The sequence below is a fragment of the Phascolarctos cinereus genome, unplaced genomic scaffold (genome assembly GCF_003287225.1).
Source record: "Phascolarctos cinereus isolate Bilbo 61053 unplaced genomic scaffold, phaCin_HiC Scaffold_5;HRSCAF=322, whole genome shotgun sequence".
In the NCBI taxonomy this organism is placed as follows: domain Eukaryota; kingdom Metazoa; phylum Chordata; class Mammalia; order Diprotodontia; family Phascolarctidae; genus Phascolarctos; species Phascolarctos cinereus.
In genome coordinates this window covers 319,019,328-319,035,583 of record NW_027555958.1, presented here as the reverse complement: position 1 = coordinate 319,035,583, position 16,256 = coordinate 319,019,328, and the positions used below count along the sequence as shown (strand labels likewise).

The 16,256-nt window shown below is 40.1% G+C and overlaps 1 pseudogene; it reads left to right on the top strand.

Annotated features, from left to right (window-relative positions):
• The first annotated feature begins 225 nt into the window (after positions 1-225).
• On the top strand, positions 226-15,929 carry LOC110211868 (uncharacterized; annotated as a pseudogene).
• Positions 15,930-16,256: the final 327 nt, after the last annotated feature.

Sequence of the window (16,256 nt, the reverse complement as noted above, 5' to 3'; positions counted from 1 at the left end):
CCACCTGTCAGTCACCCAAGAGCCTTCCTATCCAGGGAACTACTTGACTCAAGGGTCCCCTAGGTGCTTACCTTGGGCCATGTGCACACAAGTTCCCTTACTGCTCTGTCCACACCGACCAGCTGGGATTTGCTGCATAGTCCTCTCCTTTTACTTTCACTATACACCTAGTCTCTCCGATTTGGGTCACTTCACCTGGCGGAAGGGGAAGAAATCCCAAGCAGCATGGACTGCCTAAAATCAAGGCAGGGTGCGTCTTCCCAAGAGGCCCAGGACTCTGCCCTTCCACCGCGTTTTCCCAACCAATGCACCAAATACTGCATGCTACAGCTACCCAAAAATAACACTCAGAGATTTGCTAGGTATCAAGTGAAAGATTTATTACATTGTCACGAGAAGCGGGCGTCTGCTTCGTCCGGCAGTCCGAGCAAAGCAAGGCAAGGCACAAAGGCCAGAACAAAGGTTATATAGTCCTAATGCAGAGATACCCACCCACCACTGGCCTTAATTCCCATTGGACAGGAATTTCAGCCTTACAATCTAAAACATGAAAATCTACCCCAGAAACAAGGGATCTCATTATAATACTACCAATCCTAGCTATTTTATCCTTTTTTAGCATTAGCCATTACCTAATGCTGATGTAACAGTACAAATCATGTGTTTTCTAGGAACAACTTAGGCCTATTCAGGCTAGTGTAACCAACCTTGAGTTTGTAACAGTCTATGAAATTGCTATACTCAGTCCATTTGAGAGACCTCACATTGTTTACATTGTTTCACTCAGTTTGATGCTGAGTGAAGTGAGCAGAACCAAGAGAACTTTGCATACAATAACAGCCATGTTGTGCGATGACTAATATTGATAAACTTAACCCTTCTCAGCATTACAAGGATCGAAGACATCTCCAGAGGCCTCGTGATGGAAAATGCTATCCACATCCAAAGAAAGAACTATGGAAGTTGAATCGCTATCATTTTTTTTCTCTTCTGTTGAGTTTTGTTTCCTCTTTCTATTGGTTTTAATTTTTACTTACAACTTCATTAATGTGAAAATGTTTAACAGGAATGTAAATGTATAGCCTATATCAGATTGCACACCATCTTGGGGAGGGTGGTGGGGAGGAAGGGGGAGAAAAATTTTAAACTCAAAAGCATGTGGAAGTGAGTGTTGATAAATCAAAATAAATTAATAAAATTTCTTAAAAAAAGAAAAAATAATAATTAAATGAATGAATAAAAAACATTCCATTAAGCAGCTAGGCATCGGGCACTGTGAGAGGCACTAGAGAAACAAATACAAAAGTGAGACAACCTTTTCTGTCAAGGAGCCTTACATTCTAATGAGGGGAAACAATGTAGGAGAGAAGGTGACCAAGGAAGGGAGCTTTGATTTGGGGAGTCAAAGGCATTGTGAGTAGAGGCATTGGGCAATAGAAGGCTGTGCCCTTTCTAGTAGCAATGGCACTATTGATTTGAATAATAACCAGAGCAAAAACAAGAAGCAGAAAATAAGGGAAGAGGTTACAAGGTGCCTTAACCACATCAGGGCATATGGAAAGAGTCGTCCATATCAGATTGCACACCATTTTGGGGATGGAGTAGGGAGGGAAGAGGAGAAAATTTAAAACTCAAAAGCTTCCGGAAGTGATTGTTGAAAACTAAAAATAAATTAATTAAGGAAGAGGCATCCATAAACAAACCCTGATTTCCTGGTGGATGGCTCCATGTGATGTGAAATGTGCTTTGAAGTTGGCTAAAATATGGAGTTAGGTTGGTCTTCCTTCATTCACTCATCAATTAGGAACAGTCTGTGGTTAATGGTTAGTCTTTTGCAGTTAGTCTCCTTCAACCCAACTTCACCTTCTTCCCCTACCACTGCCAACCAATCCCACAAGAGATATTTCCTAGCTGTGTGACTCTGGGCAAGTCACTTAACCCCAATTGCCTCACCAAAAAAAAAAAAAAAGGAAGGCCTCATTCAGGAGTTGGCACTTGAGCTAAACCTTGGGAATGAGGGATTCTAAAAAATGAAGGTGAGAAAGAAGAACATTCCAGGCATGGGGAACATCTACTCAAAGATTCAGGGATGAGAGATGGAAACTTTTGTACAGAGAGGAATAAGTACGCATGGAAGATAGAGAGAATGAATGGGACTAGTCAAGTCAGTCTGGAAACCAGGCACATTGCAGTAAGAACATGAAGAGTTTTAAATGCCAACCAGATTTAATTTCTGAGTAAAGGCAATAAGGAGCCCTTGAAACTTCTTGAGCAGAAAAGAATCATTCAGACCTGTGCTATTTCACTTGGCTTCTTGGCTGGCCCACCAAGCTGCCGAGAGGTGTTTCATAGCTATGAAGGATCCTAGGGTCCTAAGCTTCTACCATTCCAGCTTCTTCCCAGAGAAAAGAAAATGTTCATTATGGCAATAATTGCTCCTCCAATGAGCCTGCCTTGGTTGCTATTGCCCTTACTAACATTTCCTTTCTGAGGGAGCACCACATTAGGAATGAGACTAATAATAGAGTTGTGATTTTCTTACAAGGGTGCCACTGGAGCTTGGACCCCAATTTTACTTAATTTTTGTTATCTCCATGCATTTGCTCAAGGCCATTCCCTACTCTGGAAATGCATTCTTAATTCCCACGCTTATCCTTACCTCATAACATCTTAAGCATTCTTTATGACCTACCTCAAAGGCCATCTCATCCATGAAGTCCTTTCCTGATTCTTCTAGTCAGAGGCAGTTTTTTTTCCCTTGGAATTTTGGTGTGCACACACCATGTCCTATTTTGTATAATAATTAATTTGTATGTAAAAGACAGAGTTCGAAGGAAGCTTGGTGTAGCTGGTGGTGAGCTGGCTACAGAATCAAGACAATCCATGTTCAAGTCCTGCCCTTTACACAATGGGTTGTGTGTCTCTGAACAAGTCACTTAAGCTTTCAGAGTGCCAGACAACTGTCTCACCCTGTAAGGGTCAGAGCAGTTGCCAATCTGCTTTGGTAGAGGGAGTTTTTTCACTGGGAGTTGCTTATATCAAGTAAGTTATGAATTAAAAAAAAGTATATCTTTTATCAGGGTTAAATATTCCATAATACCATCCATTACTCTTTCAGATTTTCCCATGCTTCTCCAGCTGCCTTTGATGACTAATTCAGTTTCCCAGAAGCTAGAAATGAATATGCCTGGAAGAGGTAATCTAACCAGAAGACAAGAGAATTCCATAACCTAAAGCCATGTCCCCAGGTATAATTTAATAAACTGGTATTCTGGTTTACAAATTAATCTCTTACCTGAACTCTAATCCTGCCTCACTTTCTTTCTTTCTTTCTTTCTTTTCAATCAGTAAGTATTTATTAGTATGTGCCATGTGCCAGTCACTGTGCTAAGGGCTGGAGATACAGAAGGCAAAAACCAGTACCTGCCTTTAGGAGCTCGCATTCCAATGGTGGAGACAATATAGAAATAACTATCCACATATAAAATATATGCAGGATAAATTGGAAATCATCTCTGAAGGCAGCACATAACCATTAAATACTTGTACCTCAACAGCTCCATCAAGGATGTCACCAGAGAGATGTTCAACCAAAAGAAGAAGCATCCAATAATGTACTTAGAGTGACTGCCTCACTTACTTTCTAGCTGTGTGAATCTTGGCAAGCCATTTAACCTCTCTGATCCTCAGTTTCCATATCTATAAAGTAGAAATAAATCATATCACCTACCTCACAGGTTGCTGTAAGGATCAAATGAGGTAACATATGTAAAATGTTTTGCAAGTCTTAAGGCATGATATAAATTCTAGCTATTTTTTTTTTATCATTCTAAGTTTGATAAGTTTGAAGTAATTTTCCAGAGAACTACTAGGTGACCTGATAAAATCCAGCTCCTGAACACGCCAAGCTCAGAACCTGACCTTGGACCAAGGTAATTCCACCAACGTCAGACATTCTTATAAGGCCTTGCCTGAAATAAAAATTTCAGATTAGCATACATAATCTAAACAGATATCAGCCATAAATTCTTTCTACTAACCTATACCCAGGACTCTTTCTAAGAGATTAGGAGGTTTTCTTGCATTGATAATAGAATCTAAAATTCCTTATGAACTAGAAGAAGGAAAAAAAGTCCTAAGTGTTTCTTTTGAGAATCACAGAATCTCAGAGTTGGAAGGGACCTCAGAGATCACCTAATCCAATCCAACTCATTCCTGGATAAGAATCCCCTAAAACATCCCTGATAAGTGGTCAATCCATTCTTTGTTTGAAGTACATTAAGGAAGGGGAGCTTCTGAGGTATAATTCTGGATTGCCCTAACTATTAGAAATCTGAGTTTCTGTGACTTGGAGACATTGATTGCTCCCACTTCTGCCCTTTGAGATCAACCAGAACCAGTCCAATCCCTCATTCACAGGGGGGTCCTGCAAATACTGGAAGACAACTGTCATGTTACTCCTACTCCCAAGTCTTCTCTTCTCCAGGCTAAACATCCTCAGCTTTTTTAACTATAAACTATAAACTAACATCAAAGCCCTTCTACCACCTTCTTGGTTTTGTCCTCTAAATGCTCTCTAACTTCTCGATGTCCACTTGAAATTCTTTTTCCATGCTCAGCTGACACAAAAATACTACACAGCTCAAATAAACAAACACAAAGACATACTGAAAGATTTTTTTTTCACACTGTGGAGTTACAATAAATCTATCTCAGGTAGTTTCCCTAAGTTATGCTGGTTCAGCCTCAGAAACTTTTGGGGACCATGATTTAAAAGAAGAGATTCAAGTCAAGATGCAGAAAGAGCAAGCATTTAAAGAGCCTCAATTTGCTAGTTTTACCCACAAATGTTTCTCTGTTCCATGCTGAAGAGTTGCTTCCTGGAAATGTGAAAATGAAACCCAGGGACTTTTTATGGTTACTTTTCTTAGACGTTGAGGGCAGAGCAAGTAAGGTCTAATTTTCTCCCCAAACTGCTAAAAACTTTCCAGGTCTTACTCTACTTGGAATACACAAAATGGGCTTGGCACCACATTATATACAGTATATATGGGCTTTGTCTGAATTCTCCTGAGTGAAGGGGAAATCCTGACCTGACCTATGGGCTGTGATTTCTGGAAGGAACCTTAATCTACCCTGTCAAGACTTCTATTCCCAACCCTCACCTTCCCTACCCACACATTAATCCACCTCTCATCTTTTTTTTTCAATTAACAAAAATCTCTTTTCTTTCCCTTCTATTTCTCCTCCTATGAAAAAAAGAAAAGAAAAACTCTTTCAATAGATATACCTAGTCCAAACCCCCCCCCCAACAAATTGCCACATTAGCCATATCCAAAAATATGATGTCTCTACCTGAACTCTGATTCCATCACCTATCTGTCACCCACCCTTCATTTTAAACTCAATTTACCCACCATCCATACCTTCTGGCACACTTGGTAGTTTTACAAACCCCCAGCAAGGTCTCAGGCTCCTCCAGTAACATAACCCAGGGGACCTTTAGATCCTTAAGGCCCTGGATCAGGGACAGAAACCCTCTGAATTATGCTGCAAAACTCTGAAGCATGCCAGGAGCCATGAATGGAGAGATATATTCAAGTTGATCCAAAACCCCAGGTTAAGCATCAAAGGCCTCAGGTGAATGAGAAGTTTTCCTAACAGCAGTAATAGGTGTCTTTGAATTAACTAAGGGACAGCCCACAGGGCTAGACCATCTACAGGCTCTATAAACAGGAGCTGCTGCTATAACATAAGACAGGCTTCCTGTGGTTCTAGTTTATAAAGGGCACTTGGAAACATGTCAGATCCTTTGAGCTGTAACCTCACCCAAGTGAGGTATAGTGATCTCAGGCAAGGGTGTTATCTTGGTCAGAACAGCAATATAGATTTTGTACTTGGTCAATTGTTGGCTAGTAGCCAATGGGAGAAAGAGACCTGTAGAGGGGTTTTTAAAGACACATGTATACACTTCTATTTTTGAGAAGGATTATCAAGTTAAAGCCTTCTACCTAAATCAAATTTAAAATTTACAAATTTGGAAGAATTATTCCATTTGGGAGAGTCCAGGGCCTCAGGAGTTCCTCCCATACTTCTATTCTCTCAATTACTGAAGTTTTTACGTAGTACAAAATGGAAAATGTGCTATATTTGAAGTCAAAGGATCTAGGTTGAAATCCTAGCTCAACCAGTTATTATCTACCTGGGACAAATTATTTAACTACTTTAGATGAGCTTTCCTCATTTGTAAAATGAAGGGTTGAACTTGATGACTTTGAAAGGTCATTCCAGTTCTAAATCTATAATCTTTCTATACAAAATTGTTGCAGAGGGGTCTGGATTTGAGGTATTAACACATAGCAATAATATGTGACTTGCCTGTCATAGCACCCGAGCAACTGGTCTTCCTGATACACGTGCTTACGCCTGGTTTCCTGGTATGAAATTCAAACTGGTGAAATGCAAATGACCTTTCATTTATCAAGGACCTAAAATCAAAGTAAAAATCTAGTTACTTAAACAACTGGATTTGGGAATAGAGGCATACACCAAAATACAAGTTACGAATTTGTTGATCTTCCCTGCTTCAGAGAGTAGGTGGCATTTTACATACTCATTATAAATGTTTTATATTTTTTGAGCCATCTTCAGTCCCCTTTAACCTATGAGACCAAAACTTTCCTTTACCTTAGAACTCTGGTTATATAAAATTTCAAAAAGGAACAAGTCAAAATTCCCACTTCGATTTAGAGCCTAACAAGCTAATTGGGGTTGACATTTAATTTAGTTGTAAGAATGTAGTGGTCCCTTTCTCTTTTCATGTAGAATGATAGGGGGCACTATGCTATAAGCTTAATATTGCTGCTTTTGAGTTTCTGTTAATATTTTCTTCCCTTTTAGTTCCTATAATTGTGCAAAGAAAGGCTGCTTTGAATACTTAGGAAGAGCACTGAATGGGAATCAGGTGACCTGTGTTCTAATCCCAGCTCTGTCACTAATGAGCTGTGCAACATTGGAAAAGTTATTTAACTTCTTCTGGGCCTCGGTTTCTTCTTATGCAAAATGAGGAGATTGGATTACCTTACAGTGGTTCCTGAGTAAGTAGCAAAGTGGACTTTTTTGGACTTGGACTCAGGAAGATGAGTTCTAATCCTGCCTCAGCTACTTACTAGCTGCATGTACTTGGAGAAGTGATTTAACAATCTGTAAAATGGGGATTATAACAGTACATAATTAAGAGGATTATTTCTGAGAATCAAATAACATATGTAAAGCAAACGTTAATGTGCTATACAAATGCTAATTATTATTATTAAAAGGAATAAGAATTTATAATTCTGTAGCATCTGTTCTGGGGTTAGTTGCTGTAACCTACACTCACACTCACAGGTTGGAATCTCCAGAGTAACACTGAAGGGTTGTGGCCTCTAACACTAGCAATTGAGTTCCCACTTGTGTGCTCTCAATATTAATCAACCAGTTGGACTCCATTAGCTTTTAGAAAAGGGTTTTATTGAAAAGGCACAGCAAAACCAATTGGTACAAAATATTCCTTTCCCCCAAAAAGCTGAGCAAGGGTCACACTCCCTGAGGCTGTCATCATCTCGAGGTGACTGTCTTTCTGTATCCATCTCCAAGTGCCTCACCTGTCATTGGGTACTACCACTCTGGCAACCTCTGCTACCAGGTGGTCTCTGCAACAGACTCTGATTACCAGTGGCACCTCTGATGGGATCTCTAGATCTCTAGAAACAGGGTTACCTTGGCACTCCCCTCTAGAAACACTCATTTACCTGAGATTAGGAAACAATAAATACAAAACAAACAGTCATAAACTCAATGATGACTGGGGAGGGGGGTAATGTAGCCAGCTGTCCCCCCCATCTGATGACTCAAAATAGTGTTTTTTACTTGAAGCCACCAATGAAGAGAGAGAGATCGTTTTGTATTGTGGAGGCATATTAAACCTCCTTTTTAATTCAACTGAAAATCTTAAGAAATAATTTCTAGACTTTTTTCTGGTTTGAAAATATATAAAAGGTAAAGAACAAAGGCTAAAGTCTCAAAAAAAAAAAGGATTAAAACAGGGAAACAAAACTTAACTGTTATCTAGATAGGATCATATTTCTCCCTAGCCCTGAAATCCAGACCTACCCAGGACAGTATAATCTATTCCATTTAAGGAATAAGATATTGATCTCAAGAATGAATCCTTTTTAGTCTTTGAGGGAAGTAGTAAAAAAGATATTGAGCAAGGACTCCTTGGTTGGTTGGGAAACTAGCAAAAAATATCTGTATGTACTCTTAAGGATTTAGTCCTCTTCAGCCAGTCTGCCCTGCCCCCCTCCCCCCTTATGATTCCATAAGCTCACTGTGAAGGAGAAGGGAAAATAAGAGTATGGGTTAGCTTCTTCTGAGAAGACCTGGGACAGGATCTCCAGGGTTACATGTAGAGTTAGGGCATCTATGTTGGCTATCTAACACCATGCTGGAGAGCCTGTTTTCCTATCGAAGGTCAAAGACTCACAGATAAGAATACTTTAGTGCCACACGCAAAAACTCTTTTTTAGATAGTCTTTTTTATGGATGTCTTTGTTCTTCATGTGACATTCATTCCTAAATACACAGTGTCCCTCCCTGACCCTTATACGGGAGCCTTCCCTTATAAGAAGAGATGTCTTTTATAAGTAGAACAACAAAAAAAAGTTCATCCTAATAAACAAATCAACCACGTCTGATCACATATGCAATATTCCACGCCCATAGTGCCCCACTTCTATAATGAAGAAAGTGAGGTGCATTTTCTCAACTCTTTCGGCCAGGGCTTGATCTTTATTTACACAAGTTTTATTTCTATTTACATTGTTGCAGTCATTTTGTATATTGTTGTTCTGCCTATTCGCTCTTCTTACAGGACAGTCATATTAAATGGTATTCATGTAACACAGTTTGTTTACACATTCCTAGATCTGCTTTGTTTTTAGGTCTAAGTAGCTGCTATGAATATTTTGTTGTATATGGAACCTTTCTATTTTTGATGTCTATCCTAGGTATTTCTGGGTCAAAGAGTATGGACATTTTAATCACTTTCTTAACATACATTCAACTTGCCTTCCAAAGTTATTTGAATGATTAGATCCATTTACAATTCCTCCAACCATTTATTAGTGTACCTGACTTCCTGGGCAACTTAATTTCATTAAGTACAACCATAGGCCTAGAAATGGACTGCATGTCATTTGTACAAGGACTACTTGACCAGGGATAATTAAATTTTTCAGCCAACACTACTCTTTTTAAAAAATTCTATTGATTCATTTTATTTTTTTCTTTCTTTTTTCTTTTTATTTTTTTATTAATTTATTTTGATTTATCAACAATCCATAAGCTTTTAAGTTTTAAATTTTTCTCCCCGTCCCTCCTCACCTTCCTCCCCAAAACTGTGTATAATCTGATATCGGTTCTACATATACAATCTTGTTAAACATATTTTCACATTAGTCATGTTGTAAAGAAGAATTAGAACCAATAGAAGGAACCACAAGAAAGAGGAAGCAAAACAAAACAGAAGGGGAAAAAAAAGACCAAATAGTATGCTTCGATCTGCATTCCAGCTCCATAGTTCTTTCTCTGGATGTGGATAGCATTTTCCATCATGAGACTTTTGGAGATGTCTTAGATCCTTGCATTGCTGACAAGGGCTAAGTCTATCAAAGTTAGTCATCGCACAGCTTGGCTGTTATTGTGTGCAGTGTTCTCCTGGTTCTGCTCACTTTACTAAGCATCAGTCCATACAAGTCTTTCTAGGTTTTTCTGAAGTCTGCCTGCTCATCATTTCTTTTCTTTCCTCTCTTTCCTTTTTTTTTTTTTTGGGCGAGGCAATTGGGGTTAAGTGACTTACCCAGGGTCACACAGCTAATAAGTGTCTGGTCTGAGACTGGATTTAAACTCAGGTCTTCCTGACTCCAGGGCCCATGCTCTTTTCGCTGTGCCACCTAGCTGCCTCCCTGCTCATCATTTCTTATAGCACAATAGCATTCCATTACATTCATATACCACAACTTGTTCAGCCATTCCCCAACTGATGGGCATTTTCAATTTCCAGTTCTTTGCCACCACAAAAAGAGCTGCTATAAATATTTTTGTACTTGTGGGTCCTTTTCCCATTTTTAGTATCTCTTTGGGTTACAGCCCTAGAAGTGGTATTGCTAGGTCAAAGGGTGTGTACATTTTTAAAGCCCTTTGGGCACTGTTCCATCATTTTACTTTTTTACATCACAACCATTTCTTAATGATGGCCCCTTTTCTTACCCACCACTGAGTCTTCCCTTGCAACAAAGAAAAACAGTTAAATAAAATGAACCAATACAGTTATTACATCTAGTGTCTGACAACACATGCAACTTCCTGTACCTTCTCCAAGGAAAGGAGAGAGGTGTATTTCCTCATCTCCTATTAAGGAAAAACAGGTACACAGATAAATATAAAATATATGTAAAGTAAATACAAGCCAGTGGCATAGCATATAACTGTTATCCCAGCCACCAGGGAGGCTGAGGCTGGCAGATCTTGTAAACTCCAGAGTTCTGAGTTGCAAAGAACTAAGCCTATTAGGTGTCTTCATTAAGTTCACCATTAATAAGGTGAGCCCATAGAAGGCTGGAGAAGTATACCAGGCTGCCTAAGGCAGGGCTAAACAGCCCAGGTGGGAATGATGAGGGCTAGAAGTTTAAGGGTGCTGGAACCCTAAAATCACTACATGTGGGTCCTCTCTAAAAGAATTCAACCCAAACCTTCTTTCAGCCAAAGACAAGGTTTATTAAAGATCCACCACCATATTGGCCACACCCTTAAGAAATCTAAGCACCTATGAGCTATTGGCTAGATTGTAAAAAATCTGAGCATCTTAATGGAGACAAGACGGACCTTAAATACAGAAAGACTAGGGATCTAGGAGTGGCCAAGTTGTCTATGAGAAAATAGAACTTCAGGGACCTAGACCAATCTTGGCCCAGGGAGAATGGAGCCTAGATAGGATTAAGGTGGGAAGTGGCCTGGGGCCACAGGGAGGTAAGAGAATGGAAGGCTAGGCTAGGTTAAGGGTTACAGAACAGGGAGATTAGGCATAGGCAATAACACAAAAGGCCAGTGGATGGGACTATAGCCTCAGAGCAAGCACCAGAGATATGGCCACATGAAAGTCCAGGGTTTTTCCTTTTTGGGATCCAGATCCCATCTGCATCAGGAAATTAAGCTGATGAACTCAAAATTCCAATGCCTCCAAGGCAGGGATTCCAGTCTTTTAAAATAATAACAGTAAATATAAAACAATTCGGGATACTGATTAATGTTGATTGGTTAAAAGGGCACTATTAACGAGGGAGATCAAGAAGGGCCTAATATAGCAGTCTAGATGGATTATTATAAAGAGCAACCCTAGAAAACTAATTTATAGAGGGGGTACAATCTTCACTGATGGAGGTAGTACTCATGACGACAAATTTACAAATCCTTGAGGTATTAAAATACATATGTGTGTGTATAAATTCCATATTATGGTCAGCTACGGAACAAGGGGTAGAGAAGAAGACATCAAGTGAGTGAGGATTAGAGGAAAAAAGAATGAAAGAGTTTTTGGTTCTTAGTGACCAGGAGCTCTCTTTGCAATTAGATATTAAAACAGGCAAAAAGACTGCTGGATGGAATCTGTAGGTTTTATATGGGACAGAGACCACTACTCAAAATCAAGACAAAGACTAGGGGTACTGCCACTCATCGAACTAATGGTACAGGCCAGGGAGTATGAGTTGGTTACAGAAAGCAAGGCTTAGTTATGCCCTAACTCGAGCTCCTCCTCCCTAATCCCCTTCCCTTTATTCCACTGGCTGGGCTTCAGGGGGCGCAACCTATTCATGGAAATCTCCCCCAGCAACAAGAAGTTTTGCAAGGGTAAACAGTTTAGGTTGGGGGTAGGGCTATTCTTTCTGCTATGTGCTTTAAAAAAACCAACAGGGTCTTGAGGGGGTGCTTTGACAAAGTCAGAAGGGAGTGTGTTTCAACAATACAACTAAATTCCTTGAGAAGGCCATCTACAACAGGTACCTCCAATTTCTCTCCTCTCACTCTCTTCTTAACCTCTTACTACCTGGCTTCTGACCTTATTTAACTGAGACAGCTCTCTCCAATTGACCAGTGATCTCCTAATTGCTGCCCTTTGTGAGAACTATTAACAAGAACTATTAACCCTTTGAGTAGGCTTCCCTTCTGAGAGATCATTTCTCAAAGTTCTCACACCAATCCTGCAAGATAAGTGCTATTATTATTATTCCCATTTTACAGATGAGGAAAATGAAGCAAATGTAGCCTTTCACTGTGGCTACACCCAATCTCCCAATTCTGTTACCTCCCCATGGCCCCAGGCCACTTCCCACCCTTAATCCTATCTAGGCTCCATTCTCCCTTGGTCATGGTAGTCCAGGTCCCTGGAGTTCTATTACCTCATAGACTACTTGGCCATTCCTAGATCCCTCCCTTGGTCTTTCTGTATATAAGGTCCATCTTGTCTCCATTAAGGTGCTCAGATTCTTATAATCTAGACCCAGGCTCACTAACATTCAGACTCCTTAAGTGTCTGCCCAATACAATGTTCTAATAAACCTTGTCTTTGGCTGAAAGAAGACTTATGGAGTTCCAGCACCTCTAAACCCCTGAATCTCAATAATATCTTATGAACTTGTTCATCATTGGTGCTTTGAAATAATGAGTGATCATTGTATTGATCATAGTTCTTACAACTTTCAAAATTTGTTTTGTGTGGGACAGTGATTCTAAATCAATTAAACTCAGAGACTTGTCAAGGTAGAAGCAAAGGTTACTTTTTATTACAATCTCTCGAGAAGGGGTTGTCTCCTCCCCGGGCACACTTCCAGGAGGAGAGAGGCAAGGCACAGAAAGGAAATGAAATTATATACCCTAACACAAACAAACCTCCACCTACCACTTATCCCTTATTCCCCTTGGCTAGGGAGGCGGGCTTACATTCTTAGGTGGGAAAATTCAAAGACAAAGAACAAGGAAACAGGGTATAGCCAATCCAAACATACATGGTGATCAGGAGGTTTAGGACCGAATTCTCATAAGTTAGGTAATTCCTAGGAAACCAGTATTTACTGAAATTTCCCCTCCCTAACCCCCTTCCCCCTTATCCCAGAGACAAGAGAAGGCAGGAAGATAAGGGCAAGCACTTCAGGTTGGGGGCAGGGCTATTCTTTCTGTCAAGCCTTTAAAAAAAACAACAACAACAGGGTTTTGAAAGCAACTATCAAGAAATATTAGAACTATTGATCCCCTGAGGGGGCTTCACTTTCGAGAGATCATCTCTCACTCATGCATACATCTAGTTCCCAAAGATGGGTATGTTTGCTTCTATTAGGTATTAGTTGCCACGTTTAGATTGTACACCTTGAGTACTCAGCCAGTGGCGGAAAGAGGTAAGAGAGTGGGAGGGGATACGTGTTAGGGCCATAAAACTTTGCTTCTCACAGCCAGGGGGTGCACCTGCTGGCCACTCGTGCTTGAGCAACAAAGGGCCGTGCCCTTTCTCATGAAAAAGAATGAAGACCTTTTCTGATCTCTGATTCAGATTCCAAACTCTTGATTTCGGTGGTCACTGTCCCACACACTTTGAAATGTAAATCCTGGCTGTATCCTCTTTTTTTCTGATATAACTAGAAACTATATCAGCCTTAGAACTTTGTCTATTTGTAAGTGGCTATTTAGAATCCTGAGTGTCTGCTCTAAGCATATAAGAAAACTTGATTTTAAAATGCCACTGTGTGTTGAGAAGTATGATTAGCAGGAGTACATATCAACAAATCCTTAGATATCTCCATAAAATAATAATAATGATGTGTGAGGCAGATTACAGATGAGGAAACAGGCTCAGAAGTGTGTGGGACAGCGACACCAACCCAAATTAAACTCAGAGACTTCTCAAAGTGGAAAGCAAAGTTTACCTTTATTACAATCTCGCGAGATGACTGTCTGCTCCTCCGATACATGTGTGTGGGGGGAGAGAGAGAGAGAGAGAGAGAGAGAGAGAGAGAGAGAGAGAGAGAGAGAGAGAGAGAGAGAGAGAGAGAGAGAGACAGAGAGAGAGAGAGAGAGAGAGAGAGAGACAGAGAGACAGAGAGAGACAGAGAGAGAGACCGCCTAACAGGGGCCGCCTTATACAAGCAAATCTCTGCCCACCATGAAAACATGTCTCCACCCACCATGATCCCTTACCCCCTTAACTGGGGGTGGGTAACCGGGAGGTGGGGCTTACATTCCAGGTGCCCAAATTCAAAGCCAAGGCCAAACGGCTCAGGTTGGGGGTGGGGCAGGGCTTATTCTTTCTGTTAAGTGCTTAAAAACAGGTCTGAGTGGGGGAGGATTTTGAAAGTAGTAACCGAGAATTATTTGACCCTTTGAGGAGCCTTCACTTCTGAGAGTTCATTTCTCACACTACCTTCTGAACTCATTACCTTAATTACACTGAGAAGTCTTCACTGGGACATCCCATTCAGCAGGATGCAGCAATTTGCCCTTGGTCATTTAGCTGTCTAGAAGTGACTGAGGCAGACTTCAAACCCCCAAATCGTCCACCAAATAATTGTAACTATGCCTACACTAGCCGGGTATGCTATATTTTACCCTTCCCCCAGAGTTCTCCTCTACCTTGAAAGGGAGTTTGGGTGTTAAGTTTCTCTGCCATTGGTTCAACCTCTGAGGAAGTGTTCCCTCAATTTTAAGACTCCCTTGAATCTAGTTCCATTAACCACGCAATTATATTATTTTTTATAAAAGAATATTTACTTCAAAGGCACAGCAAAAAATAAACATGAAAACATTCTCTACCATCACCACCTCTCAACTTCTGGGCATAATCCTCCAAACTACCTCACTCTCTGGAGAGTGGGGAAGGATTAGATCCACAATTTAACTCAATTCTATAAAAAGCATGGTCCTACCAAATTCCAAGTTCAAAGCCTCCTGAACTCAGATTCCTGGCCTGAGTCATTGGCTGAGAATAATCCTTTAACTGCCCTTTCATTGTGGCCCTCTTTGTCTGTACTTGGCCCCACCCTAGACTGCTACTCCTTAATTCCATCTAAACCCACTCCTTGACCACTGTATATAAGTGTCCATCTTGCCCCCATTAGGTTGCTTAGATTCTTAAAATCTTGCCCACCTCAACTGTGTTTTAATAAACCCTGTCTCTGACAGAAGGCTTAAGCCAAATTCTTTTGAGGCAGGCCCCACATCTTCTGCCCTTGAGTTTCAGGATTCCCAACATCCCTAGACCTCAATACTTTCAAGTTTGAGCTAGAAGGAGAAAGAAATCCTGGAAAGTTGGGAGAAAGTAGTTGTAGCAATTCAATTCGATGAACATTTATTAAATCTTACTGTTAAAGGAAAATTCTATACTGGGGCCTTTTACTGTGATTAACAAGGAAAACTTAGGAAAAGAGAATTAAAAAGAGTTTATTAAAAACATCAAGGCAAAATGGCAACTGAGACCAAGGCAAGGGGAACCCGGGAAGGGGAAGCCCTTTAAGCTTCTTGGGATCTTGGATATCCAAAATGTACCCTGTGCATGAGACTCTGTGCTCTATGGCTCATTAGGATCTGTCATAGCTGGCTTTGGACATTTTTTATTTACAAGTAGAGTTAGAAGATCTTGTGATGTTGTGGTAGGAGTATTTATTTTGGGAACTTTAGGATGTTGGTTTCCTTGTAGATACAATTATGAAAAGCAAAGAATCCAGCAAAGAATTGTCCAGGAAGGAATAAAAAACAAGATTTTGTTTGAAAGCACCCACCTTGATCCTGAAAGAAAACAAATCAGTATCAAAAGCAGCAATTCTCAATCTAGGCCAGAAGGCTAAGGAACAACTTAAAGCCTTCCTTGAAATCATGGTCTATGAGCAAAGTTGATCAGCTGTAGAAACATTTAACAGGGACACTTCAAAAAAAAGGAAATTTTCTTTTAAAAATATCTGCAGCTTATAAAAGTGGTTAACATTTCATTCTCTGTATTGTAAATGTCAAACCTTTCTGCTAGTACAACAAGATCTAGAATTTGTTAGTATTATAATGGTGAAATAAATGACAAAATTAAAGTGTCTGGACACTTGGGAAAAAAACATCAAGGCAGAAACATGTGGATGGATTGATCACTGAAGATAAGCTTGAGATTCAAAATGGAGCATGCT